At 68.4% G+C, this 27,071-nt stretch overlaps 1 protein-coding gene across 21 annotated transcripts in view; it reads left to right on the top strand.

Moving 5' to 3' along the window:
• The first annotated feature begins 218 nt into the window (after positions 1 to 218).
• Positions 219 to 27,071, top strand: part of Ncor2 (nuclear receptor corepressor 2) — a 137,257-nt gene continuing 110,404 nt past the window's right edge. For 12 of the 21 annotated variants that reach the window (XM_047562876.1, XM_047562879.1, XM_047562878.1 and 9 more), the window contains exon 1: positions 25,894 to 26,260. The gene's annotated coding sequence lies outside the window, so the exon portion shown is untranslated. Of the gene's footprint in view, positions 407 to 25,891; positions 26,261 to 27,071 lie in introns of those variants that run through there. The other 9 variants (XM_047562892.1, XM_047562890.1, XM_047562888.1 and 6 more) reach the window with 4 other exon arrangements.

Here is a 27,071-nt window from a genome sequence, read left to right as displayed (position 1 = left end):
GGCGCCCTCCCCTCCTTCCTCCTTCGGGGCGCTGCCAAAAAGAAACTCGGCGTCGCGCCGAGAGTGTGCGTGCGTGGCGCGGGCGCGCGGCCGGGGGCGCGCGGCCGGGGCAGGCGGCGCGGGCCCTTTAAGGCGCCGGAGGGCCGGGCCGGGCGCGGCGGCGCGGGGGGAGCGGCGGCGGCGGAGCCGCCTCCCGGCCGGCGCCCCGCCCTCCTCCTGCCGCCGCCGCCGGGAGCGCGAGCCGCGGGCAGGCCGGGCCGCTCGACCCCGCGTCCGCCGCGCCCGCCGACCGCGCGCCCTGCGCCCGCCATGCGCGCCAAGTTGCGGGCCGGGGGCCCGGCGCCCTAGGGCGGCGCGCAGACCGCGCCCGGGCCAGGCCGCGCCTCGCCGCCGCCGCCGCCGCGAGGTGAGTCGGGCCGCGGCCCCGGGCCGGGGCGGGGGCCGCGGGAACTTGGGGAACTCCGCGCCCCGGGGCGCCGGCCGCCGCCGCCGGCCGCCCCCGCGTGCGCCCGGCCGGGCCTGGGGGCGGCGCGGCGCGGGCCTCCGGGGGGCGCGGGCGCCGAGGCTCCGGGTGCGCGGCCTGGCCGCCCGGAGGGCGCGGGGAGGCCTCGGCGGGCGGCGGGCCGGGGGCGCGGGCGGCTCGGGCTCGGGGCCTCCGCGGGCCGCCCTGCCCCCCGCCGGCCCTGCCCCTCGCCGGTCGCCCCCCGAGCCCCCGGCCGCCCCCGTCCCTTCCCGGCCGCCCCCTGCCCTCCCGGCCGTGCGGATACTTGGGAGGACACTAGTTTGGGAAGTTGGAACGCTGCGGGTCCCGCTGGGCTGGACCGGGCAGCCCCGGCCCGGGTCCCCGGGGCCCGCGGAGGTGCGGGCGGCCGCGGGCGCGCCCTCCCCGCCCGGACACTTGCAGGAAAGAGCGCGCGGGCGGGAGGCCGGGCGGCGGAGACACGCTGTACCTGCGAGCTGCTGCCGCCCGGGCCCAATTAGCGTGGGGCGCCCGGCGTTATTTTTACATTTCAGGTTTATTTTTCTGGAAGCGAGTGTCCTCCCGCCGCCTGTCGTGCGCTCCGGCTCCCCGAGGGTCTGGTGCAGGCAGCGGGGGCGGATCTGTTCTGGCGGCTCAGCCTCCTCCCTTCCTCCCCCGCCTCCTCCCCCCTGTTGGTGAGAACTGGTTTTATTATGATTATTATTTTTTTCCTCTTTGCAGATTTGGAGGAAGGATGTGTGAGCGGGGAGGGAGGAGGAGGGAGGAGGGAGAGGATCCCTGCCGGCTGGTGGGAGAGTTCTGGCCACGCTGGGATGTGTTATCGTGGCCTTGACTTTGCCCTTTTAAACCAGCTCCGGGTCCCTGCGGCTGCTGTGATAAACGGGGCTCTCAGGGCCAGCAGTGTGCAGGGCATCCTAGGGCACCGCTGTGTTCTTCGTGGGTGGCCTCTTGAGGGGGGCTGGGGGCAGAGACTTGAGGAGGGGCACAGCTGCATGCCTGGCCCTCTGCAGCTCTGCTGCTTGGGTTTTGGCTTCCTGGGCTGCCTCACTGACCGTGTGACCCTGGGCAGATGACTCAACCTCTCTGTGCTTCAGGGTTCTCATCTGCAAAGTGAGGGTAAAAATGGTACCCAGTCCTGGGGTCCTGTGCACTTAATGGGATAATGTGCAGGGGGTGAGTGTGTTACCATGTGGTTATTCCTGGACTCTCAGCCTGACCTTTGATCCAAGAGCCTGGAAGACTCACCTTGCCTGGAGGGGAAGTGGGGACCTGCTGGTAGAGGGGCCTTCCTTCCTCACCCGCCTCTGCTTCCCCAGAAGATGGAGAAGGGCCTGGGCCCGCAACCCACGGCACACATGCCAAGACTGAGTCTGGCCGTGCGGGGCCTGGAGCCGCAGTGAGCAGGGCTTCCCCGCACCCGCAGCCACGTCCCTGCTTGGAATCCACGGCTGCAGCCTCCGTGCCCAGACGTGGGGGCGGGAGCCCAGTGGGCTCGGCCTCAGCCTCTTCCCACTGAGCTATTTACGCCCGCCGGATCGATACTATTGATAAATCCATGTAAATGGTAATGTGGCTGTCAGGCCCCGCTGAGGGATGGGGACCCTCGGGGCTGCGGCCCCGCCCCTCGGTGGAGGCTCGGCTGGCAGGAAGGATTTATTTGGCATAATCCGTTCTTTCCCCCAATTAATACACCACCTCCCAGAGATTCCAGGGGCTCCACAGCCGCCGGGAGCCCAGGGAGGCCCGATTGTTCTGGGGCCCGGAGGGAGGCTGCTGCCCACCAGGGAGGCTGGCCCAGCTCCTGCTGTGCAGGCTGGATCTGCTGGCTTCCTGGCCTGCCCCCCAACTGCGTGGCGGGGCTGCTCCTCACTGTGTCCCCACCCCACCGAGGGCCGGGCCAGGGAGTCTGTGCTTGGCCCTGAGTTGGGCGTCGGACCCGCACCCAGCTGGCTCCCTGAACCAGTCCCCGTCAGGTGCGCTGCCCGTGGGGCTGCGGCTCTTACTTGTCTGTGTGTCTCCTCTTCTGTTTCCTTTCCGCGTCTCCAGCCCCAGACGGCAGCCTCCGCAGGTGCCGCCTCCAGCATTCCTGCCCGAGCCGCCCAGGGGAGGGGTGCAGCCTGCCCAGCTGCCTGGGGAGGCCCCCAGCCTGAGGCGCTGCGGAACCGCAGCAGGCAGCCCTCAGGCCGTGCCAGGCACGGTGCCGCCCAGCCTGCTGGCTTCCTCTCCATAAGCATACTCTGAGTTGGTGCCATTACTGTCCCATTTTATAGGTGGTGACTTTGAGGCCCAGGGAGGTTTAGTGACCTGGCCAGGACCACACAGCTTGGAAGCGGGAGTAAGCATCAGGACCTGGGGTTGTTCATCAGGGTGGGAATGGGGGGTCTCCCCTGGAGCAGCACCTGCAGGTCTGCTGGGGACGGGGCGGGGTGGGGGCCCGGTGTGGGCCTCCCCAGGGCTCGAGTGGGATGTGTGGCTGCAGGACTGGCATTTCTTTGAAGTCTCATTTTATCTTAAACATTCATGCAAATCTGGCTTTGCCTTGGAGACAGGGCTGTTTATTTGAAGCGAAAACACGGTTTTGAATTATTTAGCGGGTGTGTGACGGGGGCTCCAGAAAGCAGCATCCGCTGAGCTCCGTGGCCTGGAGTGCCCGGCGCAGGCTGTGTCCCTGGGGACCTCGGCTGAGGCTGGCGTGAGCTGGGAGAACCTGGGGAAGGCGAAAGCCTAGTCCCACTTTATAGATGGTGCAGGAGGTCACAGGGCCAGGTGGCACTTGTTCCTGCGATGGAGAAGTCATCGTCATTGGTACCTCCATGGCGGAGGAAGTGAGTTCTGACACCTCCGTGCTGCCCGGGGCCTTGACCCTGGGTTCACAGACCTGTAAGGAATCACCCGCCTGGTGCCCACCTGTTGTCCCGGCAACCTGGGAGGCTGTGACAGGAGGACCATAGATCCAAGGTCAGCCTCCACAACATTGCAAGACCCAGCCTCAAAATTAAAAATCAAGAGAAGGCTGGGGACATGGCTCAGTGGCAAAGTGCCGCTGGGTTCAGTCACCAGCACCAAAACCCAAAGTCATCCAAACAGACCTCAGGCAGTCCCCAGGGGGCGGCCAGTTAAGTTGCAGGTCCTGACCGGTGCATCTCCGGGCCGAGTCCCTAGTCCTTCACACGCCTGCTCAGGTTGGTCCCTGCTCCTCTTGGGACTCTGGGGCCCTTCCCTGTCTGTAACGTGGGCTCCTTCCCTCTGGGGGTGTTGGAGAGGATTCGGGAGGTGGAGCTTAGGCCTCCCGCTGTTGGACTCTAGGCAAGTTACTTACCTTCTCTGAGCCGCAGTTTGCTCCTTCCTGAGGTGGGACTTCATTGTCCTGGGGGTTGAACGGCCCCGGGGCACCATCAGTTGGCTCCTGCACAAGAGAGTGGAGATGTCCCTGAGGACTCTGTCGGGGACCCGTCCTTGGTGTCAGGTTGGTTGAACTTGATGACCCGTTCCTTCCTCTTAAAGGGCTGCTGGGAAGGGGCCTGAATGGAAAGCCTCTCTCTGCCTGAGTCCAGGTTGGGGCTCGCTGCCGCCCGCAGACAGGGGGCTTCTGTCCCGCTGGCCGGCTGCTGACTCAGGCGTGCTGGGGAGTCCCCTGTGCCTGGAAGGCTGGGCCTCCCGGTCTCTTTAATCGCTGGTGTCTGCCGGGTGCTTGGGGCACCTGGGCCTCTGGAGGCCCTGGCAGCTCTGGGGACGCCAGGCAAGGACGCCCACTGTGACAGGCCCCCTGCGGTTCTGGAAGGACCCAGCGAGAGAGTGCTGGCCCAGCACGTGAGGGCCCTGGTTCGACCCGACTGAGGGAGTCCTCTGGTGCCAGGCGGAGGCCTGGGTTCGAATCCTGCTTCCGTGGCTCTTAACGAGCCGCGGCTCTGACCTGGCCTCAGCCTCTTTACCCTTGGAGGGCGCGGCCAGCGGGGGAAGAGCCCTGTGCTGTCGGCTGCCGGTGGCCGGCGTTGCTGGGCTCCTGGGCTGGGATCTATTTAACTTAATTAACTTAAGTGACCTCCGGTGGCCGTGGTGGTGGCCCTTGGTCGGCCGGCTGGGCCCACGGGGCGAGGGGGATGGGTGCTGGCCCGGCCTCCGCCCTCTCTGACCTGTGTCCTCTGCACAGGGCGCCCCGGGGGGCTTTTCCCACAGCAGGGGCCCGGTGTCTTCCTCCTGCCCCTGGTTCCTCTGACCCACCAGCTCCGGGGGCAGCACATCTGCGGAGTGGGCGTGTCCCGATCTGCCACCACCGAAGCTGTGACGGTGACACAGCAATGCAACCCTGGGAAGCACTTGATTTTTATTTCATTTTAATGCCTTCAAATAGCCACACGTGGCTCCTGGGCCCCGTCTCTCGGGCAGCGTGGCCCCAGGGACTCACCGCTGTGGACACGGGCCCCAGAGGCCTGTCTCGGGCCCTGGCCGAGTGTCTCCTGTTCTCATCCTTCTCGGCCCCGCCCTCGTCTTCCCCCCTGGGGCGGGCCCCGTCCCTGCCACCCTGGCCCGGGCTCAGGGGGAGGCTGCGGTGTGGGTGGCTGACCCAGCCGGCAGAGGACCCCAGGCCCTGCCTGCAAGACCTCGTGGCCATGCGTGGGTGGCGCTCACCTGCTGCTGCGAACTCGCGTCCTGTGTGGACTCGGCTCGGGGAACATTTGGGGGCTAACGTTGCATCTTGAATTTCATTTGAAGAACCAGGTCCTGCCTCCCCTGCCAGTCGCGGGGGCTTTAGGAAAGTTTCTTTTTATACAAGATGGGGACTGTAGAAAGCATGGCCGCTGTCAGGAAGCGCAGCGGAGCACCGGCTCCCCCTCCCGGTCCCCGTCCTCTGCAGGTGCAGCCTAAAGGCCCCGGACACCCTGGGCGCACACAGGCCTTGGGGGCCAGGGCGCGCGCGTGTGCCTCCTAAAACCAGACGCGTGGGCACTCCCTACGCGGGTTGGCGTCCGGGCTGCGGGGGTCCCCAGCGTGCTCTGGAGCGGGCGAAGCCGGGGTCAGCCGGCTGCCCCTCCTGGTTTAAGGACTTGCCCACTGAGAACGCCTTCTGTGTTTTTGATGATTGAGAAGGACTCAAAAGAAGAGTGACACTTCATGACGCGTGAATTCCACGAGGTGCACGCTCTGTGTCCGTGAGTAGTGTTTTATTGGGTGCAGAGGGCCCGTTCCTGGCGTGTGCAGGGTTGCCCGGGGCCTGGGGTGCTTCCCGCCGGCCCTTCACGGAAGCCTTTGCTGACCTCAGCGCCAGCTGGGCCTCGCAGGTCTTCAGGTCGGGAACTCGGGCCCAGAGAGGCGTGTGAGTTTAACGGCCCGCCAGAGGGGCCCTGTCACCCCGGGCTCCCGCAAGGCTCCTGCAGTAGGAGAGGCCCGCATGGCGAAGCCGCGGGCCCTTGCTGACTGGCCCTCTGTGCCTCCTGAGTGTTGCCCGAGGCCACGATGCCGCCTTCCTGCAGGGCTGTGGAGCTGACGAAGCACCTCCTGCATCCTGGGGCAGCCACACCATGTGCTTGAAGTTGCTTGCTGCTCTCTTATTTCCTTCTTTGGTTTGGCTGCTAGGAAGCTCAGAGCCAAATTTGCAGCCTGCTCTCAGCAGTTGCTGGTGTAATGGTGGTTTTCCGGCTTCACCTTGAGCTTGGGCTAGTTCACCTCTGCTTTTCCCTTTGCCCTGACTGCGCGTTCCGATTTCATCTTATCCTGTGAATTCCTGAGGTTCTCAGCTCTTGCAGGGTCGAGGAGCCAGGGCTGGAGCCAGGGGAAAGGAGAGGCTTTGCAAGACGCTTCTGTGTGTCCCCAGCCTGGGGTGGGTGTGGCTCCTCCCAGGCCCGTCCTGGAGGAGGACCTGGCGCCGTGGCGGGTCTCAGCGGGGCCAGCGCTGGGCCGGGTCTTGGGATGCCCACTCAGATCTGCCTGGAAGACGACGGGGAGCAACTCGGGTGGTGGGGACGTCCCTTGGTGGCCTGCTGGGGTCCTTGCGAGCTGCTGGCTTGAGGGAAAGCCCTGGTGGTGGGCCTTCCTGGGTGCCCGGCCCTCGTCCCAGCCTGGGCCTGCTGCTGACGCTGCGCCTCCGCTGCTTCTTGGACCTCGGGAGCCTGAGCTGGGAGAGGAACCTGGGAGGCAGGCGTCCAGGTGGCCATTGGGGGTGGATGGGAGACCCGGTGACTGGCCACTGCTACTGTGCGCATCGGAGCCTGGGCTGCCGCTGGCTCTTGGGGACGGCCTCTCGTGGGTCCCCTGGCTGAGGCTCCGGCCTCCGATCTCCTGGGCTGGGTCTCCGTGCCACAGATTGAGCCACAGGGAGCCCTGGACGGGGCGGTCGCCTCAGGAGGCCATTCGTGCCCTAGGCGTCCAGCCCCCGGTCCTGCGCCTGGCTGTGGGCCGACTGCAGGCCAGGTGCCTCCTCGCCCCTCTTGGCGGTGTCCACAGGGACCTCAGTCCACACCCTGCAACGCTGACCGCTGGCGCCCGTGCCTCGGGCCTTCCTGCTGGTGCCGTGTGCCCTGCCTGACGCCCAGCGGGACACCCGCGCCCCTGAACCCGGCAGTCCGCGTGCCCAGCGCAGGTGTGGGTGGCCCGTCCTGGAGGTCCGAGTGCGGCGGGCGCCTTCCTTGTGCTGGGGCTCCTCTGCCAGGGCTCTGGTCACATCCTGGAAGCCAGGCCAGAGCTGCCTCGGGGCCCTCGGGGCGCTGAACTCGCAGTGCCCGCTGAGCCCCCGGGGAGCCTGCCCGGCGGCTGCCGTGTCTCTGTGGCCATGGCAACCTCCCCGGCACCAGCCAGCTCGGCAGGCTAACGAGGCGGGCCTGCGGGCAGAGGTGGCCGTGGCTGCCAGCACAGGGGCCCGAGGGGCGGGTGGTGGCTTTGGGTGGCCTGCGGGTCAGCTGGCCCCGCAGCAGAGGTCGGGCGCCACTCTGCCCGCAGCCCCGCCTCCCACCTCCGCACGCGTGCCCTGCCCGCCGCTCTCGGCCCGTGGGGGCTGGCGTCCCGCTCCTGCCTTGTTCACGTCCCTTGAAGGTCCTGCCCTGTGACCTTGAGAAATGCCTTGGCAGACGTGCTGGTCAGGGCCGGCCACACTGCGCAGGGTGCCTCCGCCCTGTGCTGCTGTCCTGTCGGAGGGGAGCCGCCAGGCGCTGGACGGAGGCCGGACCGGGTTCTCTGCGGAGGGAGCCAGCCCGCCTGCACCCTGCCCTCGGCCCGCAGCCTCCAGACCCTGGAGTGAGTGTCGGGAGCCTTTGCCACAGCTGCGCCTGAGTCCGAGTGGTGCACACGGCCTTCTGCGGGGCCTGCTGTCCGCCCACGTGGCCGCTGTGGACCAAAGTGCACAGAGCCTGCCAGCTGCAGCGGGTTCCCGCTCTTGCCCTGGCGGGTGGGCTGTGTGGGCAGCTGTGGTCCTGTCCTTGCTCGTGGCGCTGCTGTTTTCCCCGGACCAGTTCCCACCTCAGGGCCTTTGCACTGGCTCTGCTCAGAACACCCTTCCCCGGCATCCCTGAGACACATCCTGTTCCTTGGCACCTGCCACCTCTGTGGCCTCGCTGGCCCCTGTGCGCCCTCCTGTGCCCTCCTTCAGTCCCTCTGCAGCTGCCGCCCTCCAGAGTGGTCATTCTGCAGGGGCAGGGCTTCGTCTCTGCCCTGCCGTGCCCCAGGTTCTAGGACAGTGCAGGACACGTGGTGGGTGGGGTCCAGGCTGCCCACCATCCCTGTCTCGGGGCCCAGAAGCAGTGCGCTTGCTGGTGGCCTCTCCAGGACCCTGTGGCCTGCCTTCTGTCTCTTCCTCGGGCTAGTGTGGTGCTGGCCCCTGGGCCCTGTGGATGGGCACTGGCCTTGGGCTCTGCCTGTCGGGTGGCACACTTGCCCTCCTGCCTCCTGGGCCCCGGGGCCAGTGATGGATGCCGGGTGCCCTCGCAGGTGGGGCGTCCACCTGGCGTCCGGTTCGCAGGGCGTGTGCTGCCTGCGGGGGGTGGGCGGGCAGCTCCCTGCACAGTGGCCCCGGGCGGGTTCAGGGAGGCCTGCCGTCCCCCACGGCCAGCCCTGCAGTTTCCTGTTAAGAGGTGGGGAACCCGAGGCACGTGGCGTTGACGTTGGCCCTGGGCACACAACCTGTCCACTCATCCTCGGGGGTCAGTTGGCATGGACGGGGCAGGTCTGTTCTAGTGTCCCTCCCTGAGACTGTGGGCCTGCCTGGGGACAGCCCTGGGCCCCCTGTGAGTCCGGCCCTGGGCTCTGCAGCCGTGTCTCCGTCCTGACCCAGCCATTCCCTCGGGTCACCCTGCAGGGTAGCAGGCGGTGGGCGCCGCCGAGCAGGGTGCTGACCCTGCTGCCTCGCTCGCAGCTCAGCTATAAATAGCCGCCGCGGCGGCCGCGGGAGCGGTGTCTCGGCTGCCCTCTCCGCAGCCTGCCTCCCGCCGGACGCCGCCCCGTGTCCGCATCCAGGTGCTGCTGTGGGCTGCTGTGTGCCCTTCCGCCCCGCGGCCTCTCTGTGCGGCCAGGGCGCCTTTGGAAGGGGGCGCGTGGTTCTGACCTGCTGCGGCGTGGGGGCAGGGGACCTGGGCCTGCCCTTGGCCGGCGTGGGGGGCGTGCGCCGCAGGCCTGGGCTGGGCAGAGGCCTGGGGGCCGCTTTCCTTCTCCGCTGCGGTGACCGGCCCAGCCTCTCTGGGGCCCAGGAAGGGTCACACCCACGTCCAGCAGGAGGGGCAGAGAGGGCTTGGAAGCGTGGCCGGCGAGTCCTGGTGCCCTGTTCGTCTTGAGGGGCCACGGTGGTCAGCTTTGCAGCTGCCACCTTGTTGTGGCAGGACCGCTCTGGGGTCCAGGAGAGTGTGGCCACGAGTGGCCAGTGGGGAGGGTGTGGATCAGCACCAAGGGTGTCCGAGTGGCCACGGGTGGCCCGTGACCCCGGCACCTGTCAGCGCCCTGACCCCTGCATGCTGCTGTGCACTGGGGTGACCGCTGCCCGTCTGGCCTGGGCGCCTTGGTGCCCGTGGTGATCTTGGCCTGGCCGTGTCGACGGGCACATGGAGGCTCCACAGGTGGACTTCCGCGTCGCTCGCTGGTGGCTCTTGCTGTGGCGGGCTGTCCAGCGGGCAGCGTGACTGCTGAGACAGCCACGGTGTCCAGGGCGCCTGTGTGCCAGCGCGAGCCAGGTCTGCGGCGGGCCGCAGGCTGCACCGTGGGGCTGCCCGTTGGTGCTGGAGACAGGAGCGTGCCCGCTGCTGCTGCGGAGTCCCGGCCCGAGAGCCGCCGTGGGAGGTCAGGCGGGCGGGACTGGGCAGCTCCTGTGAGGCTCGGGGGCCTCTGGAGTCCAGGACACCCCAGCCCCAGGAACCAGCGGAGTCCAGTCGGGAGATGCCACCCGCTGGGCTTGGAGGACGGTCCCTGGGGATCGGGCTCTTCCCGGAGAAGCCCTGGGCCTCCTGGCTCGGCCGCACAGCGTGGCACCAAGCAGAGCCTGAGGCAGTCGGTCAGGCAGAGGAGGGCGGATCCGCCCCTCGGGGCCCTGCAGCCCCTGGGGCTGTGCTGGGGCAGGGCCAGCGGAGTGTGGGGCCCACCCCTCCAGCTCCAGTGGGGTGCCTGGTCCCGTGGCCGGGAGAAGTGTCCCCGCCCCTCCGTGGCTGTCCTCGGGCGTGGTCTCCGGAGCACAGCCTGTTCCCAGGGGCAGGTCTCCCAGACTGGGGGGGCTGCCCGCCTGCTCCCAGCTGTTCCTGTGGGAGCAGCGCAGCCCCTGCCGAAGGCCTCTGGTCTGGGGCCCGCGGCCAGGAGCCTGCAGTTAGATGAAGGAGGGTCTCGGCGGCTGCTGGAGGCGGCTCCAGAGGCTCCCGTGTGGCCCGTGCGGGGTCTGGGGCAGAGGGTGGGCGGCCTGAGGGGTGGGGAGCGTCGTCAGGTGACGTGTACCGCGGCCCCAGGCCACCTTGAGCTGGACGTAGCTTCTCTGACCTCCCCGCCGCGCGGCCCTGTCCGTGTGGGCTCCCGGGCCTTGTCCAGCTGTGGGCCTGGGAGCTGGACGTGGCTGGTGCACAGTCGACGCGTCCCCGGCGCCATTATCAGCCCAGCCTTGGGGACTCCTCCGGGCAGGCGCGGCCAACTGAGCGGCCTCAGCAGTGTCCACGTGGGCCAGGTCCTCCGTCGTGGGGTGTCCTGTGCCCTTTCACCAGCACCTTCCCCCCCGCGCGATGCCAGGAGACTCCCACCCTGCCAGAGGTGTCTCTGGGCACTGCTCCTCAGTTCCCGTGCCCTTGGGAGGACCCAGAGGCCCGTGGGGGTGACCGGTCTCCTTGGCACCTGGCCCAGCACACAGAGGCCTTTTCTGGTTTTCCTTTTGGTCTTGGGATGGAATCCAGGGGTGCTCTACCTCCAAGCTGCGTCCTTGGCTCTTTTTATTTTTTTATTTTGAGAACGTTCTCCCTTGGTAGCTGAGACTGGCCTCCAACTTGTGATCCTCCTGTCTCAGCCTCCTGAGTTGCTGGGATGATAGGCGTGGCCCCAGGTTCTGTGCAGGAGCTTTCACAGAATGTCCCCTAGCCCCCCACCCCTGCATGGTGGGACGCTCTGCCCCTGCCCCACCTTGCCACTGGGGCTCAGGAGAGGCTTAAGGCTGGACCCCGCCTTGAAGCCGCCTGTCCAGCCTCACCTGCTGTGTGCGGGGGGGGGGGGGAATGGGGTGTGTGTGTGTGTGGGGGGGGACTGGGGTTCTCCTGAGGCTCCTGGGTGGTCCGGGGAGGAGCTGTCTGTCACCTTGGGCTGGAGGTTTCTGCCTCCATCTGGAGAGTGGGGGTCCCCGCGGCACTTCCGGTGCACTTGCCGTCAGCGCCTTTGCCCCCTGCTGGCTGTGGGGGCTGGGCAGGGCACCCTGGCAGAGGGGCACCCCCGCTGCTGGGCGGGGGTCTCTGTGAGGAGGCTGGACCCCCTCCTGCCAGGCCCGCAGAGATCCCAGGGGATTCAGTGAGTCATTCGATCCTGGGTGGGAACCTGAGCCGGCTGTGTGTCCTCGGAGGTCAGAGCCAGGCCGGGCGCCCCGCCACCTGGCCGGGCAGCCCGCCCCCCGCGCTGCGTGCCCTGGCCGCCACGGGCTGCTTTCTGTCCGGGGCAGGCACGCGTGTGTTGGTGTCGGCTCCCTCGACAGTCTGGGGACGGTTCCCCCAAGGTCTCGGGCGAGCCCCAGGCTGAGAGAGGCCCTAACTTGGTCAGTGCTGACCAGCCTCCAGCAGCCCCAGGGAGTTCGTGTGGCGCTGCTGGGAAAATCCCTTCGCCCGGCGGCAGAGGAATCCCTGCTGTGAGCTCCACGGCTGCTTCTGGCCCTCGGGCCCTGCCCATCCGTCCTGTGCCGGACGCCCCCACGGCTGCCTTCCTGTGCCCTTGGGGCTCAGCCCTGGCACCTGCAAAGTTGGGTGAACCTCGAACTCGAGGCCGAGTGAAGGCCAGGCACAGGACGGACGCTGTGATCTAGCTCAGGCGGGGCTGCAGCAGGCTGGGCGGGGTAGGGATGCCGGGGACACGTGAACGGCAGGGGAGCCCCCGCTGGGGAGGCACAGACGTTCTGGACCTCGGTCTGGTAACAGTTGACCAGACCACAGAATTGTTCACCATTTCACTTTATGAAACTTGGGAACAAAGACTTAGGTTTATAAAGTTTTTAGGATATGCCGGGTACCTTGTGGGCATTTGTTCATTGGATTTCCGAGTCATCCCAGTGAGAGTAAAGTTCCCATTTTATGGACAAGGAAACAAGCTCAGAGATGTCAAGCAATGTACCCAGGGTCACACAGCTAAGAAAGGCATGGAGGTGAAATAGGAACCCGACGTTTGGGTCTGAATCGTGCTCTGTGGCCTCGGGAATAAGCTGTGTCCTCCACCACACACCGGGGTGCTGCCTGGATAGCGGGGAGGTTTGCATGTGTCTGGTGTGATTCGGATGCTGGTGCCGGTTGTGGAGAGGATCCCAGGCCCAGAGGCTGTTGCGTGCCCCTGGTCCCCCACCTTCACCTGGTCACAGAAGCAAACGTGCCACCCAGGGCGTGGCTCGCTGTGGGAGGACGTGGGGCACGGGCTGTTTGCAGTTTCTGCCCAGTTTCTTTCTCTGACTCCGTGACCTCGGCTTCTGAGCACCCGCTGGGCCACAGGGACACTGGCAGGGACATCAGGAATAGTGGCGCGGGCTGCGCTTCCCTGGGATCCTTGGGCCTGGGATTTCCCGTCGGCTGGAGGGGCCCGAGGGAGGTTTTCATGGGCCCCTGCGGGGAGGGCCTGGTGCAGCTGCCAGGGGCGGCGGCTGGTGCAGACCCTTGGGGGGTGTACCCGGCCCCCTGTAGCAGCCCCCTCCACACCGTCCCCAAGCCTGGTGGGTGGCGAGCGTCCGGCCTGAGCCTGAGGCGGCGGCGGTGCTCCCCGAGGCACTGGTCAGCTCTGGGAGGTGGCCCTGCCATCATCCCCTCGCACAGACTGGACGCCGAGGTGACTTCCTCCCTTCTGCTTCGGGAGGGGCGGTGGCCGCTGGGCTGGCAGGTTTTGACCGCCTTTCTCCTTACTTCCATTTTGCAATAGGAGAGACTCCGAGACGGACCGGCAGAGCGTGGTGTGGCTGGAGTTGGCTCTGTGATCCTCCCCGGGCTGGACCTCACGTCCCCATCTGTGCAGGGGGTGGTCTGTCCTTGACCTTCACCATGGAGTGGGTCTGGTGGCCAGGGGTCTCCTGGGCTGCAGAGGGAGGGCAGTGGCAAGTGCCCCAGCAGCCGGAGGGGTGCTGGACTCTGGATGTGCTGGAATGTCCCCTGGGTCCCTGGTGACGGGATCTCTTCCACCGTCTCACTCTAGGCTCAATTGCTCCTGGCTGGGGGTCCCCATGGCTCCGTCCCATCTCCCGGGTGGCCAGCCCAGGGCCGAGGGGCCTGCAGTGGCCTCCTCCAGTCCACAGGCCCGGGCTCCCGGCAGGGTCTCCTGCAGAGCCCACTCGCCAGCCCACGGTGGTGCTGAGGGAGGCTGGTAGCTGGCCGGGAGGCAGTGCTGTCCGGGTCCCCTCTGCAGCTGGGCCCGAGCACCCCGCCACCTGTGCCCAGAGGCTGCTAGGGTCCCCGCCCCTTGGGTCCCAGGCCAGGGCCGCGGCAGAGGTGGCCGGCGGGGTGGCGTGGCGGCTGTGCCCATCTCTGCTGAGGCCTGTGGCACGTTCCTGCCCGCCGCCTGCGTCTGTGTGGGAGGTGCCGGGGTGAAGAATTGGTCGCCGTGGGCTCCACGCCGTGTCCGCCTGGGAAACCCCTGCGGGCTGGCGGCCAGGTGGGCACGTGGAGCTGGCCGCACACCCTGAGCCAGAGACGGGCCCAGAGGTTTCCGAGAGCAGGTTCCAGACGCCCACCTCCCTGACCCTCGCTGGCCGTGCGGTCGCCGGCAGGTGGCTCAGGCCGGGGAGGTGGCGTGTGGCCCGCGGCCTTGGGCCTGTGTCGGGGCTGGGTTGCTGTGGTGGGCACTGCTGCAGTGCCGTGGGGCGGGGCGCGCGGCCGAGCTCGGGCCTGCTCCCCGGTCTCCTGGCCACGTGTGCCCCTGGACAGGCGTCCATCTCTGTGGGGGCCCTGCTTCCCCTCCCTGGCCCGTGTCCTCTCCGCCTTGGCCTGGAGGCTGCTGCTCCTCTGGTGGAGGAGGCCCCCCGCCGCCCGCCCGCCTGCTGCCCGCCGCCTGCCTGCTGCCCGCAGCGGCTGCCGAGGCCACCGGCTGAGACCTTGGCAGGCTCTTGAAGGCCTCCCTCGGCTTCAAGGAGAGCGGCGACCACCCCAGCTGACACTTGAGAAGGAAAATGAAACGTCCCTGTGGCTTCTAGAAGGAAGGGCAGCGGAGGTGGCCCTCCCACCCCGCTGTCTGGGCTGCTGGCTCCTAGCGTGACGGGCACGCAGTGACAGGTCCCGGGACGGGCTGCGCTGCTCTCCTGGGGTGGAGAGGCGTGCCCAGGTGCCAGGCGAGCCCAGGAGCGGGAGGACGTCGGCTTGCACGCCGCCCGCTCGGGGCCCTGGGTCCTACTGTCCCTGCACAGGCGGCCGTGCTGGGTCCACAGTGTTCCCGACTGGGGTTCAAGGCTCTCGTAGCCCCGCTGCCGACCCTGGAGTCCTGGTGGGCTCCGGTGCTGAGGCTGGGGACCCGTCTCTGGCGAGGCCCCTGACTGGGAGGAGTGGGCATGGGGCAGGGGACCCCAGCCTGTGTCACTGGGCCACGAGTTTGGCTCCCTGCCCGAGGCACAGGACCCTGCGAGGAGAACTGGGTGGTGGGCAGCCCTGGGGCTGGAGCCCAGCCATCGGGCCCAGGGGCCAAGGCGCCAGAGGAGCCCTCAGGAGCTGCCCTGGGTGTCCAGCTGCCCTGCGGCCGTCCTGCCTGGACGCCTTCCGGCAGCCCCCGCGGCCCTTGTCTGCACCGCGCCCCACTCAGGCCTTGCTCTGGCCAGCTGCCACTGGTGCCCGGCCCTACCGGGGAGGTGCCCACCTCCACATGGGCTTGCCCAGCGGCCACGGCGTGCTGCCCTGTGAGCCACCCTGCCCTCTGGCTGCCCCTGTGCGTGGGGGGCGCTCTCCAGGACCTGGTCTTGAGGTCGAGCCCGCGGGTGGCCTTGGGTGGAAGCAGGAAGGACCCTGTGGCCCTGGACCTGGGCTTGTGCCTCTGAGCAGGGTGGGGACAGGCAGGTTGGCCTCTGGTGCGCCTGGGCGGCTTCTGGGGGCCCTGGGGGGGCTCGGGCCGGGGCGCAGCCGGGCAGGAGCCCTGGGAGAGCTTCCCTCCCTCCTCCCGCTGCCCGTGCCAGGCTGCAGGGCTGCTTCGTCCTCTGTCACCTGCCCCCTGGCCCCTGCAACCTGTCTGGGCTGAGTGGGGGGCGGGGAGGGGTGGGGAGGGACGCGGGGCTGAGCCCGGCACTGGCGCGACTGCGTGTGTGGGTGGCACGTGCCGGAGGCTGGCCCAGCCTCCTGCAGGTGCGGGCCTCAGCTGTGCCCACGGCCATGCTGCACTGTCCCTCTGGGTGCCCAGGGTTCTCGAGGCTGCGGAGGCTCCCTCCTGCCCTGCTGGGGACCCTGACTCCGGGGGTCTGAAGGTGGGTCCTGCGTTGGACTCTGCGGCCAGGGTCGGTCCCTTCTCTGCTGGGCACCTGGGCACCTCAGCTCCTGGCCCGGGGCACGGGGGAGGCCACATCACTGTTGGAGGACTCAGGGAGGCGTCTGGCCCCTGCCGTCCAGGGCTGGCTCCTGGCTCTGCCTCTGGCTCTCCGTCCGGCACTGGCCTGCCCCTGGACTCTGATGCACCGCGTCCTTCCTCCCGTCCTCGCGCCTGGCCTTGCCGGGTGCTGGGCCTGGTGCAGTAGCCTCCCAGTGCCTGTCCCACTCAGCCTGGCGAGTGAGTTCCCCAGAGTCCGGCGGGACCTGCCCGCAGTGTCCTGCGTGCTCGGGCTGCCAGCTTCCCTGGCCCGGCCGGCCCCGGTTCCTGCCCTTCGCAGGGCCTTCGTCCATGCCAGCCCGTCGCAGGCCCCCTCCTCCCTGCCGACCTCCCTGCTTCTGCAGCGCAGCGGCAGCCTCTGCCTCCCCCAGGAGGGCCCTGCCGAGTGGGCTCCCAGCCTGGCATCCTGCGCGCTGCTCCCCGTCCCAGGAGGGGCGCTGCTGCCCTCTGGACGGCCTGGCCGCCTGGAGCCGAAAGATGGAGTCTGCCTTCCAGCTGCCCCTCCAGGGTGGAGGCTGGAGCCTCCCTTGGCCGGGGAGGGCGCCGCCAGGCCTGGCTCTGGCCGAGCCCATTGCAGGACAGGCTGCGGGTGGCTGGCCACCGAGGCTTCTGGGAGCCGTGCCCAGGCCCGCCTGCTTCCAGCCTTCCCGCAGGGCCCGTCTCTGGAGCTGCCGCAGATGGCGAGACCCGGTGCCAAGCCGGGGGCATCGCAGTGAAAAGAGCCTCTGAGAGAATAAAGGGCAGGACAGGAGCTGCTGGGTCGTCCCCTGAGCGCCGCAGCTGCCCCTTCAGAGGCCCTGGTGTGCGGAGGGCCTGCCTGGGCAGGTGGGGCTGGAGAGGGCAGCCCGCCAGCTGCTGCCAGCCACTGGATGGGCAGCAGCTCCGCCCGCACTGAGGGCTGGCCCGGTAGTGCCCAGCCTGGCTCCCGGGCTCTGCATCCACGCCGCTCGGTGGTTTGTTTCTCTTCTGGAGACGAGGAAATGGGCTCAGAGAGGCAAAGCTACTGGTCTGTGGTTGCACAGCCAGGAAGGACAACAGGCAGCCCCCACCCACTGGCCTCTGGTCCTCGGGGCTGGACACCAGCCGCGGAAGGGGTGGCTTCGGGGTGGGCCTGGGGCTGAGCTGTCTGCAGGGTGAGTCTTGGAGACGGCTCTGGGGCAGCTCTTTGTCTGGTGGAAGGATGGAGCTCCGAGGGTGGGCCCAGGGTCACATGGGAGCGCGGGCCCTCTGTGCACTGTCCACGAGGACGGTCATCTCTTTTTCATGTGGAAGTTCACACAGCAGCATGGACCAGGGGTCGCGGGTCAGGATGGACGAGGAGGACCAGCAGCCTCCCTCTGTGGGACTCTGGTTTCCGTACCGTCGGACTCCTCGGTGGGCCTCCACGCTGTCCCTTTCCCAAATAAACGGGGTCACGGCGCCCCCTGGAGGGAGGCGTTTGGGCCCTGCGCCAGCCTGGGGCCCTCCTGGTGGCCGCACAGCCCCGGTTCTTGCCACCTTATAGTGGAAGGGGCGCTGCGGGTGCTGGCAGAGGGGCCGTGCTCCTTTGTGCGTGACTGTGGAGGAAGCGGCTTGGGCTTGGCGCCAGGCTCTGCCGGTGGCGCTCACGTCTCTGGGGCCAGTGCGGGGGGAGCCGAGGACCTCCTCCCTCCCTCATCCCGCCAGCCGTGGCCTGGTTGTTCCAGGTCCTTCTGGGCGCTTGATGTTGCCCGTCCGGCCTCTGCCTCCGGTGGGCACCTGGGGGCCTCTCCCGGCTTCACCCTTGGGGTGCCCGTGGCCACCCGTGTCCTCTAGAGAGGCGCGCAGGCTCTGGCTCGTCGCCCGGGTCCCTGGATGCTGGCCGCCCTGCCCTGCTTCACCGTGGTGGGGGACTCGGGCTCTCCAGCCCTTTGACTGGACTCCGCTTACTCCTGGGGCCAGGGAGTCCAGGGTGGGCGCACGGGCTGCCAGGGGGCCCCGTCCGGCAGTGGAAGCTCAGTCCAGAGGTGGGACTGGGCATGAGGTCGATTCCGAGCCTCAGTCTCCCTCTCTCAGGGGTGACGGTGCCTGTCACTGGGTCCCTGTGGAGAAGTCCTCGGGCCGATGGTGCCGTGCAAGGGGTCCCGGCCAGGGACACGGTCCCTCGTCCCTGCAGGTGGTGGGGTGCTGCCAGGCCCCTGCAGATCGGGAGCCTGGGTAGCGCGTGCTCTCCGCAGGTCTCCCCGAGCCTGAGGACACGGTCTCGCCGGAGGCAGCCTCTGGTCGGTCACTCAGCCCACCGTGCCGCCGGCTCCTGCTGCGGGGCCTGGACTCCTGGGGAGACGGACTCTGCCCGGCTGCTGCTGCAGTGGCCCAGAGGAGGGGCGGGGCGGGGTGGCGGCTCAGCGGCGGGACGCGCCTGGCTGGCGCTCTGTGGGGAGGTGTCCTCCTTTCGCAGAGGGATTTCTTCCTAAAGCACCTACTCTGCGCCAGCTGCGTCTGGAGACGAAGCCCTGACCCCTGTGGCGAGTCACGGCCAGTGTGCCCCGGGGTCGGGCACCGGGGCGGGCAGGCAGGACAGGGCTGGGGCTGTGGGTTCCCGTGGGGCCAGCCTGGGCAGCCTGGGACGGTGGGGTGGGAACAGGACCTGGAGGTGGGGAGGGAGCCGGCTGCCCGGGGCCTGGAGCCGCGGCCCTGCCAGGCAGGTGTGCAGACGGGGAGCGGGTCTCCGGGAGGCCTCCCCGCTTCGCCCTGCGGCCCTGGCCCGAGGCCCTGGCGGCTCTTTGGTGGCGGTGCCGGGTCAGCCCTGGGGGAAGGGGTGGGCCTCCCTGGCTTGTCGCCCGCCTCTGCCTCCTGCTCCTCACTCCACGTCGGCCGGCGGGCGTCCCCTCCGCTGAGTTAGCGCCCTGTCACGCCGGGGCCCCCAGCAGCACCAGGGCCTCCTGTCTGCCCGCACTCGGCTTCCCCTGCCGGGCCGTCCGTCGCGGTGGCAGGCGGGCGCTGATGCCCCCGGGCCTGTCGCAGGACCAGCGGGTGCTCGGCTCTCTGGGGGCAGATGCCCCACGTGAGCAGTGGCAGCCGCACGTCCTCAGGCCTCTTCCGGGCACCTGGAGTGGTCTCGGATCCAGAGCCACCCGTCGCGCGGGAGCCGCGGGCCCTGGGGTGCCTGCGGTGGGAGGAGGGGGCTCTGGCCCCGGTGAGGGGGGTGGGCCTGGGCCTGTCCAGCTGGGAGGGTGGAGGTGGGTCAGGGCCTGGCCGACCAGGTGGGCCAAGGCTCTGCTGCCTGAGGAGGCCCGTCGGGGCGGCCAGTCTCCTGGCAGGCGGATGACCAGGCCTTGGCCAGGGGCTCACAGCACTGAGACCCCGTGCGCCTCAGCCGGGCAGCAGGACTGGTTTTGTTCCCAGGGGCCGGTGCCCTGGCCCTTCCTGGATGGGCCAGGGGCATAGAGCGTCCACCTCCTTCCCACTGGGACGCTCAGCCCTCGTGGGGCTCCCTGCCCTCCCTCCCGCTGCCCACAGGGCCACCCTAAAACCACAGCAGTGAGTGCTGCGGTGGTGGCCGTGCTGCCGGCTGAGCTCGTCTGCCCGCGGCCGCCTGCTGACCGGCCCAGGGACGCCCCTCCTGCTGCGGCTCCCAGGCCGTGGCGTCTCCTCTCCTCCGCCGGCTCTTGCTCCACGCCCGTCCCGGGGCGCTGGTGCACCGTCCTTGCCGCAGCGTTGGGAGACAGGGACGCCGGCTCCACCGAAGTCCCGCTGGGACCCTCCTGAGGGGACGCCAGGGTGCCCCTTCCCACGGGGTCTCCGTTCCCTTGTCTCTTGCTCGGAGGGCCAGGGTGGCTGGAGCCCAGCCGCCTTGTCCTGCCCTGGGTGCTGGACAGGGGCCCTTGGGACGGTGGCTCTGCTGAGCCGAGACTGTCTGGAGGGCCGCGGGGTCCCTGCCGCCTGTCCACCCGGGCCGCTTGCTGGGGAGGCGATGCTGGCCCTGCCTCGGGCCCAGACCCGCAGCTCGCGCTTCTGCCTTGTTCATTTTAGGGTATTTACGGTCCGGCTTTCATGGTGGGCAGGCTGCGGGGCAGAGAGGCCTCGCGATGTGCTGCCCGTGACCTCTAAGCGGGGGGGGGGCTGAGATCCAACCCGACCCGTTTTGCTGGGGCCACGAATCAGGGCCTTTGGGAAACGTGACGGCCGGCAAGGCACCTGCAGGCCCCCCGGTGGGCGGCCGTCGCGCTCTTGGGCGTCTGTCTCTGTCCACTGTTAGCAACCCCGAGCTGCAGTCACCTGTAACCGGGGGCTTCGGGGCTCAGTCCACGGCGCAGTGTCCGCCCCAGGGTCTGCGCTTGTCTCTGCAGGAAACCCCACACCCACCAGCAGAACGGCTGACCTAGTGTCTGCCATAGAAGTCTTAGAACCTTCTATAAGTTCATAGCAGAATCACCACAGAGTTCGCACGTGTTTTTGAGGCTGGCTTCTTTAGCTGCCATGTGTTTCTGACCCGCATCCCTGTCCTGTGCTCTCCGTGGTTCCTTCTCCGGGCTGGGGAATGCCGGGCTGCGTGGCTCTCAGCGCGGCTCTTCAGTCTCGCGGCGCGTTGCCAGGCCTGGTGCGCTTGTGTAAGAACTTACTGGCTGTTACTGAGACGGCTGTGCATTCCACTGGCAGAGCTTGGGAATCCCAGGTGCTGTGCGCCCTCGCCAGCACTTGGTGTTGGCGGTCGTTCCTGTTAGCCATGCTCGTGAGTGGCGCCGCACGCCGTCCTACGCTTCCTCGCGGTTGCATTTGGGAAAGGCTGTGGTTTTGCATTTTGATTTTGTGCCTGGCCACCTGCTGCAGCTCTCCTGAGTCTTGGGAAGTGATCGCCCACCTGCCAGTGACGCGGGCTCTGTCCTTTCCTCCTGGTCTCGTGCTCCTTGCTGCCTTCTCTCGTCCTGTGGCACTGGCTGGGCCCGGCGTGGCGTTGGACAGCGGCAGTCAGGTGGCTGACTGGGTGTTCTTCACGCTCCCATTTTGCAGATGAGGAAGCAGGTTTTCGGAGGTCAGGTGATTTCAGCAGGAGGGTTAGAACTCACAACTCCTCTGTGCCGGCCGTTCCGGCTCCGTTTGTCACGCAGATGTGATGGTAGGTCTGAGGGGAATGTCCAGAACTGGCGGCTGGGGCGGACCCGCCCTCCTGGGGTTTCCTCTGCTGGAGAGACGCTGGCTCCGCCAGGGTCTGCCGGCTCTGACTTTGCCCGGCTCTGGCTTTGCCCAGTCTTGGGCAGAGTCGCTCAGACCTTGGGGAACTGTTCTGAGGCCGGCAGGAATGTGGTGGCGGGCGGGCCTCCCCTCCCCTGCCTCCTCCTCCCTCGCCTGCGGGGTGCCAGCCCAGATGGCTTTTTGGGGAAGGGGGCTCGTAAATTAAGTAAGCGCTGAGGTAGCCGGTGCCTGATTGGGTGAGTGGGTCCCAGGTGGTGCTGCCGATTGCCGCACTGCTTTCATCTGGCCCCGACGGTCTCCTCCACCTGCAGGGTGCCTTTGGGACTCCAGGAGAGCCTAGATGGCACGGGGTCCCCGGAGCAGTGTGTGCCCGGCTCTCGGCCCGGGATTCAGCTGGACGCGGCCTTCTGCTGCAGTCCTTGGTGGATTTTGAAATTGTTGCAAGTTGGGGGATGAGAGCACAGTGTGGCGCTGGGGTCGCGATTGTGACCGGCTCACGCTTGGGCCCTGTGGTCCGCCTGTGAAGTGCGGGGTACCCTCTCTGTACATGTGACGAAGCTGAGGCACAGAGAGGCTTAGTACTTGCCTGAAGTCACACAGCCAGGGAGATGGGAACCTGGCCATCTGCGCCTTCCTCCCCAGCTCTGTGCCGCTCAGCCGCAGGCTGTCCCGTGAGGGACGTGATGGCTGCCCTGCAGTAGGTGCTGCGCCCATCGCCGACTCCTGCGTGCCTGTTGAGCGAGGGGCTTGTGCACGATGGCTGCAGGCCCCCGGCGGCTGGCGCGTCACCGCGGGGCCGTCCCTGTGGTTGCACCCGGAGGCCTCCCGGCCCGGCCCGTTGGGCAGACCGCTTCACGGAGTGGCGAGCAAGCCGCGTTGGAGTCCTTGCCGCTCTGGTCCCGTTGCCCGCCCTGGGCGTGGTCCGCTCCTGCCCGAGGCCCCACGCAGCAGCACTGGACCCACTTTACGGGTGGAGGCCGAGGTGGCGGGCGCGTGAGCTCGCTCGGCGGGAGGGCGGAGCCGGGCCTCGGGTTTGCACCTGGCCCTCCGGGCAGGTCGGCGCGGAGCCCACCTCCCTGCGGAGTCCTGGTGTGGAGGGCGCTCCTCTCTGCTGGGGGCTGAGGGGGCTTCTCAGGTGACGTCCACGCAAACCCGGACTCTGGCGGAGCGCACGCCCGTCCCTTCCCGGGTGCCCCGTGTTCCTGCAGGGACGCAGGGTGGGGACACCCTCACTTCAGGGCGCACTCGCGGCCGGTGGCCCTGTGTCTGAGTTTGTGCGGGGCAGGGGTGGTGAGCTCCCCTCTGCTGACTTGGGGCTCCAGGTCCTGGGGGAGACGGGGGTCGAGGACAGCAGGCGGGCAGTGCCCCAGGAGAGTGCCCGTACTGGCCGCGTCACCCGCCTGGCCTGGCGTGACGTGACTCCCGAGTGGCTCCCTGTGTCGGCCGTGTCCCAATGCGCCTCCTGCCGTGTTCCAGGTGCCGGGCTCCTGGGGGGCCCAGGCCGCAGCGGCTACTGTCCCCCTCTTTTATGGTCAGGGAAGCTGAGGGCACAGACAGTCCAGAGACTCACCCAGGGTCACACAGCTGGTGCCGGCACCGCAGGCCACCCATTGGCACCGCTGCTGCTTGTGGAGTCGTGTGGGTGCCACCAACAGAGCCCCCGAACCCTGTGGGCACTCTGGTCAAGCTGTAGCCAGCTGGCATCACTTGGCAGGGCCTTGCCAGCTGCGGGCCGGGCTCCCTGGGTGACGTAAGGGCTCAGGCATGTGGCAGCTGCTGTGGCCGAGTGGGGTGTCAGGCACGGGGATTCTGCTTCCTGCCTCCCGCGGCCAGCCCGCTGCCCCTGGCCTGGTGAGGGACACACAGCAAACGAGGCGCAGGGCCTGGAAACAGGAAGTGCTGTTGTCACAGGACTCGGAAGAGGGGCGACTGTTCTGCGGGGCTCCTTTCAGGTAGAGGGTTCAAGGGTCGTCTCTGGCGACATGGCGTTTGAGCTGGAATCTGGACAGTGAGTGGGAGTCAGCCATGGGAGAAGAGGGAAGAGCATTCCAGGTACCGGGTCAACAGGTGCAAAGGCCCTGAGGTCACCACCTCGCAGGAATGCTGCCGAGGCCAGAGCAGAGCAAGTCCCAGAGTGGCTGCCTGGGTCTGAGGCCGCGGCCGCCCTGGTACGCGCAGGGCAGAGGTCCGTCAGGCTCCCTGACTGGCTCTCCCCTTTTGTTCTTGCGTCAGGGACTTACAGTTATTGGTCATGTTGCCAAAACCCCAGTCTTTGTCCCTGATGCCAATCCAATAACGAGGACACGGTTTTGAGAAAAAGGAAAAGGAAGGTTTATTGCTTTGCTAGTGAAGGAGAAACCCAGGGGACTCCTGCCCCAGAGCCCGTGATTCTGGCCATCAGCAGAGGTGACTCAAAGGCTCCATCCTGGGTCCTCTGCGGGGTGTGAGTCACTTGTTAATCTTGGGGACAGTCCCCTCTGAGACCTTCTGGGGCCATCCCGAGTCTGGATGGCTGGGCCCTTCGGTAGTGTGTGCTCAGGACAGATTCTCTGCCCAGGATGGGAAGAAAGGGACCCTGATCCCCGAGGTTAGGGAGCGGGAGACGAGGGAGGAGGGGAGGAGGAGAAAGGAGCGGCTCCATTCTGAAAATGAGCCGCGGCGGCTGGGCAGCAAGGCTGCACCCAGAGCGTCAGGTGGACACGGTCGCAGGCCCTGGGTGTTCGGGGCTCTTGTGGATCCGCGATGGAAGAGACAGGCGCAGGCGTGCGCGAGGAGTGTGTCGGAGGGGCATCAGTTAAGTCGGAAGTGCCTGAGGTTGCCGAGGGTCCTGGGGGTCGGGTTGCGGTATGAGATCTGAATTCGCACCCAGGATGGGCCCCCGGGACAAGGGTCGTTGGAGGCGAGATGGAGGGTGGCTAATGGGGGCAGTCAGTCAGGAATCCTCAGCTGTGGCAGAGACACACTGAAGCTGGTGGGTGCTCAGAAGGGCCACGGCCAGGGTCGGACAAGTTCAGGCACGGCTGGATCCAGGAGAACAAGCAAGGCCTCAGGGAGCCGACTCGCAGCTCCGCTTCCTCCTGTGTGCGACTTGTTCCCAGGCAGGTCCTGCCACCGCCCGGCCCCCAGGGGAAGGACAGGCACCTGGAGCCCGCAAGTGACAGACACTCCCCTCTCTGCTGGGTTTGAGCCTGTGAGACCTGCACGGCGGGGAGGTGGCCCAGGCAGGATAAGAGCCTGTCCCAGACTCAGGAGGGAGCAGAGGGGTGATGCCCAAGCAGCCCGCCCTCCAGGAGCGGCCTGGTGTGAAGAGAAGGTCGAGCGGCCCCAGCGTCCGCGGCCCCAGCGTCCGCGCTTAGCTGCTACTTTTTCTCAAAAGTGTTTTGTCCTGGCACCTCTGGTGCCAAGGTGCCGCCGTGCTGAGAGCCAGCGCAGCCGTTCCGAGGGGCAGTGGCCGGTCGAGTGGTCAGCGACACGGCCCTGGGTTCCGTGTCCTTGGTGTCAAAGGCCAGCTGAGATGGGCCTGCCCTGGGATGGTCCCTAAATCCAAGGACAGGTGTCTCTCAGGAGGAGGCACGGGGCAGGAGGCTCTGCAGAGGCAGAGCTGGCGGCTGGGCCCTCCCACCTGTCCCTTGCATGGGGTGGGGGCGGACGGGGCCTCAGGGTCGTCCTGAGCAGCCCGGTGCCTGGCACCTGGGGAGTGCATGGACGGCCCACTGCGCGTGGGTGGCCGCCATCACCCGGGCAGAGCAGGTGCCCCGTCCTGCCCGCCCATGGCCGCGGGCGCTGTGCCTGCGGTGGGAGGTGTCTGGGGCCAGCCCTCGGCTCGGCCAGCTGCCCTGGAGGGCAGGGGCGGCCTCTGGGCAGAGCGGGCCCTCGACGGCAGCCGCGTCTGCCCTGGCCAGGGAGCCTGCCACGGGGACGGGCGCTGTGCAGTGTTTGGGGCAGAGGTTGTGGCCGTCCCTGTGGCGCCCGGGAGAGGATCCGGTGTCTGGGGTCTGTCCGCAGCCGGCTCAGGCAGGAGAGGCCGGCTGCTGGCCGCGTCCCGCCCCTCCCCTGGGTTCAGTCTCCGAGCCTGGAGACCCTGCCCGGGAGGCGTCTGGAGGGGCTGAGGCGGCGGCGAGGGCAGGGCTGGGCCTTGCCACCTGCAGATCTGGTCCTGCCCACAGCTCTGGCGGCCCCGCCGACCGGGTGCAGAGCACCTGGTTCCAGCGCAGGTCCGGGTGGGCCTTGCCCCGGCTGCTCCTGCCCTGGGTGTCGCGGGCACCTCTCGAGGTGTGTGAGCACAGCCAGCCAGCCAGCCCAGGGTGCCCGTGCCAGCCGCCGGTGCCGCCTGTGTCCCCTGCTCCTGACTGAGGTGCTCCTGAGGGGTGAGGGTCCGCCCGGCGTCCTCAGACTCCTCCCTGGGCCTGCCTCCTCGCCTTGCAGTCCCCCTCCAGGCCTCGCAGGGGCCGGCCTGCCCCGGGTGGCCTGCATCTGCACAGGGGCCCGTGCCCTGCAGGTGTCCCCCCGGGCACTCCTCGGCTGGGCTCCTGGCTGCTCACTTGGGATGAACCCGAGACCATCCCGGCAGCTCCTTGGCTGTCGTCCTGGGCAGCTTCCCCGGGCCTGGGGTGGCGGGCGGAGGCAGAGGTGACCTCAGAGCTCAGGCTCCCGGGTCATGCGGCGGAGGCGGCCAGGGTTCCGGCTCCTGGCCGGGCGGGGGGCGTGTGCGCATCTGGCTTTGTTTTCCGTGCCTGTCACCAAGATGACCCCAGTTGGAACGCTGAGCCGCGTGCTCTGTCCTGAGACTTGAAGGACAGGAGTGTTTTCCGCGGCCACCTGACCCTGTGGGGCAGGGCGGGCAGGGCTTCCTGGCGGCTGGGAGTGCTGGGGTTAAAGGCGGGGCGCTGGCGCGGGCTCCGCCTGCCCGGGCAGAGTGGAGAGTCCTGGCCGAGCTATAAAAAGGCCTGGCAGCCTGAGGAGTCGCTGGAGGCCCGCCAGGTTTCCATGGCGATGAGGACTTCTCACTTCTGGGCCTGGAGGGAAGGCCGCCCTGGCTGCAGCCGGGACTGGACTTATGTAATTCCGTGGGGAGAGGCTGGCCCGTCGTCCGGGTTGCGGCCGTGGGTCGGCCCTGCGGCTTGTCCCCGAGGGTCTCCGCGGCTCTGGTTTTGGGGAGCACCGTGCAGGAGCCTGGGGGGCCTGCCTGGCCTTCGGCCCCTGCAGGGCCGCCTGGCTGGGGTGGGAGCCCAAGTCTCGCGGGAAGGGAGCGGCCGCCCGGGCCTGGCTGCAGCCCTGCGGGAAGGATGGGCCTGCGGCTGGCCGCGGCGTGTCTCCTGGAGGCCAGCGGCTGCCCGTGCGCCTGCACTGCACTGCCCCCCGGCTGGCACGGCCGCCCCCCGCCCGCCGTCCTGTGAGCGGGGGTCCTGCCAGCTGTGCTCCCAGCCGCCAGTGAGGCTGCTCATGTGGTCGGTAAGAGCAGTTGCCAGGCTTGGTGGCCGGGGTCCGGCCCAGGGAGGCTGGGGGGTCGTGGGCTGTGGGCTGTGGGCAGGAGGTCTGCTTGGGGTCACGGGTCATCTGGACGGAGCCCAAGTCCTGGTGCAGACGTGGTGGCCATGGACCAGGACCGCGGGCTGCCTGGGCAGTGGTCAGCCAGCTGGGAGGATGGAGAGTCCCCTGGCAGGGTGGACGTGGTCAGGCCCCATGCTTGCAGGACGGGGACCCAGGCCGTCGTTTCCGGTTGCTCCGTCCTGGTGGGCGCCTGGCGCGGCCCCGTGGAGCAGATGCAGGGTGGCCTGTGCTCCTGCTGGACCTTGGTGCACCCCTGGCGGTGCCCGGAAGAGCTGGGTGCCTGGGTGGGGGGTGTGGGCTGGGTACCGCGGCAGGTGGGGCCCCGGGGGGCTGGTGCCCGCACAGCCAGGTGCGGCCAGGCCCGGCTCCCCACGAGGTGGCGCCTGGCGGGGTGCCCGTGCCTGGTTTGAAATCAGCGCCGCCGGCCCAGGCTTGCCCAGGGCCTTGGCAGCGGGCAGCGGGTAAACACGGGAGGGTGGGCAGGGCCTCCACACAAGGAGCCCTCAGTGGAGGAGCAGCCGAGGGGGGCGGCCCCGGGCATGCGGGCGGTTGGGGACCTGGAGCCGCGGCGGGTGGCGGTCTGCACTCCAGGTGCCCAGCTTGCTGGCCACAGAACCTGGCGAGGCTGGGCTGGGCCCTGTGCTGTGCTGTGTGGCCTGGGACCGTCTCCTCGCCTCCAGGCCTCAGCTCCCTGTCTGTGACACGGGGCCAG

Source organism: Sciurus carolinensis, chromosome 8 (assembly GCF_902686445.1).
Source record: "Sciurus carolinensis chromosome 8, mSciCar1.2, whole genome shotgun sequence".
NCBI classification, from domain to species: Eukaryota; Metazoa; Chordata; class Mammalia; order Rodentia; family Sciuridae; genus Sciurus; species Sciurus carolinensis.
The sequence above is the reverse complement of the archived record's forward strand: the minus strand, read 5'-3'. Positions and strand labels throughout refer to the sequence as shown.